Here is a 2,753-nt window from a genome sequence, read left to right as displayed (position 1 = left end):
AAGGAAGGAAGGAAGGAAGGAAGGAAGGAAGGAAGGAAGGAAGGAAGGCAGGCCATCATTTTTAAACAAGTTGTGCTGGGTACTCTCCATTTGCTCCCCTTCCTGCCTGTCCATTGTCTGTCCTTCTCAATGTGCTCTGGGCTGGAGGCTGAGCCCTGGAGGACAATAACACCACCTGCCCTCTGGATTCTGGTTGGGTTTGACCAAAGGGAATAACCAGGAGGGGATAAAAAGGCAGGAGAAAAGAGAGGTCAAAGTAACTTTAATCTGCAACTTTTTAACCGCTCAGTTGTTCTTGGTTTCTTTTCTGACTGCAGCTTCTAGCAGGGGTCAGTCTTCCTGGGGTCTGGCTACCACCACCTTGGGTAATGCCATACCCACCCCGTTTCAGATCTAAGGAAGTTGATGGCTTCCTGCTGTTGCTAGTCCCTGGCCGCCTCCACATCCCTGCTACTTCTCTTAACTCTGCCTGCACCTCTGTAAATGGACTTTTCGTTAAGGTCTCTCAAGGGTGCCCTGTTTCCTGTACATTTATGCACATCTCTTTATATTCATGGGTTATGTGCATATAAAAACGTCTAGTCTACTCAGATTATGGGGTTAATTTCCAAATATCATTACTAAGTTAAAATGACTGGGTTTATTTTCAAATACATCGATGTGTTTATGTGTATACACACACACACACACACACACACACACGAAAAACGTTAGCATGGCAACCTACCTTCTCCCACCTTCCTAAGGAAGAAAGGCCTTGTTGATTCATTTGAGGGAATCAATGGACATGGACCATGGAGAAAGGAAAAAAAGGTGTGAGTCTCAATTTCACTTTATAAACCTGGGAGGGCGTGAACTAGAACAGAGAGGAATGTGAGGGAGAATGGGTACAGAGAGAAGAGTGGGGTGGCTGGGCTGCCCTTAAGTCCTTTGGGAGAAAAGTGAGTAATGAGGATCTTAGAGAAGCTTTCTGTAGATTGTACAGTATGATTTTCCTCTCACTACTGCCCATCAGGAAAACTTCCCATTATGATCATCATTTCTCTTCAAGGCTGTGGGATTTTAAAACATACCTGCAAGGTCTCCGACATTTCACCCATCAAAAGGTGGAGTCTAATTCCCTCCTCCTTGAATGTGGGCTTGCTTCAAGTAGAAAGCAGCAGAAATGCTTCAGCACGACTTCAGAGGCTAGGTCATAAGAGGTGATATGGCTTCCAGCTGGTGAACTCTCTCATTCTCTCATTCTCTCTCTCTCTCTCTCATTCTCTCATTCTCTCTCTCTCTCTCGCCTGGCTCTTGGAACCCAGCAAAAGCTGTTGTGAACAAGCCAGAGAATCATCCAGGAAAACCATACATCAGTGTCATTGTTGCTCCAGGCACAGCTCAGCTCAACTGAGGTCCCCACTGATGCCAGCATTAACCACCGGACTAAGGAGTGAATGAAACTTCAGATGGTTCCAGCCCCCAACTTTCAAGCACACCCAGTGATGCTGAGTGCTGCTGATACAAGCTGTCCCCAACAAGCCCTGCCCAAATTACAGATTTGTGAGCAAAATAAGTGTTGTCATTGTTTTAAGTTTTGGAGCTGTTTGTTACACAGCAATAGATGACCGGCACAAAGCTTTTACAGTCAGCTTGGGTTTCTTAAAGTAACCTTAAAGGGGCCTGGTGTTAATCAGTGACAAGGAGATGATACGAAAATGATATTTTTTTGTCAGCTGAGTGGCTTTTAGAAAAATCCATCTTAGTTTAATGTTAAAAAAACAGAAAAATAAAAACAGCCAGTCACAGTGGCTCATTCCTGTAATCCCAGTACTTTGGGAGGCCAAGACGGGCAGATCACTTGAGATCAGGAGTTCAGGACAAACTTAGGCAACATAGCAAGATGCTGTCTCTACAAAAACTACAAAAAACTCAGCGAAATGTGTTGGCGTGAGTCTGTAGTCCCAGCTACTTGGGAGGCTAAAGTGGGAGGATCACTTGAGCCCAGAAGATGAGACTGTAGTGAGCCGTGATCACACCACTGCCCTCCAGCCTGAGCAACAGAGTGAGACCCTGTCTCAAAAAAAAAAAAAAAAAAATTCCTTCTTACGGACAGTTATATATACATAATATTACGATGTTATGACAAGCACTGTGTGCCTAACATGTAGGAGGTGCTTAATAAATATATATTTTGGGGGAACACATAAGCCACTTGAGGTGGGGTGTGGGACTCCAGGGAGCACACTTGCATAACAATAGCCATTGAGGGTGGGTTTGGATGCCTCCAAGGCTCTTGTTTGACTTAGATGAGTGGACAGTGCAAGTCTGGATCCGAGCTCATTTGCTCTGTTTAATAGAGAAGGGAGGAGATAGCTTGGTGGTATATCTATGTAGGAGGAAAGAAAAATGGGTTTGAAGGCTGGTAGTGGAATGTTTCAGAGAGAAAACTGTCTTTTTGTAGCAGAACATCTTAAGGGCCACGGCTATTGTGAAGCAATGGCATCTCCCCACCACTAAAGCATGGCCAGGATGGGCTTTGAATGGATAGAAAGTCATGTTGCTCAAAAGGACAGGTAAGAAGATTGTGGAAAGTTCTTAAGAGAGGGAGGGCAAATGCACGGGGCAAGGTAATGGGGGAGCTCAAATAAAGTAGATCAGAGAGAAATTTCTGACGGCCCGGTGACTGAAGAATTCTAAAAACAAAGATTTCTTTAGCTGGGTATGGTGGCATGCCTGTAGTCCTAGCTACTTGGGAAGCTGAGGGAGAA

This window comes from Piliocolobus tephrosceles, chromosome 11 (genome assembly GCF_002776525.5).
Source record: "Piliocolobus tephrosceles isolate RC106 chromosome 11, ASM277652v3, whole genome shotgun sequence".
Lineage (NCBI taxonomy): Eukaryota > Metazoa > Chordata > Mammalia > Primates > Cercopithecidae > Piliocolobus > Piliocolobus tephrosceles.
This window is presented reverse-complemented; position numbering follows the sequence as displayed.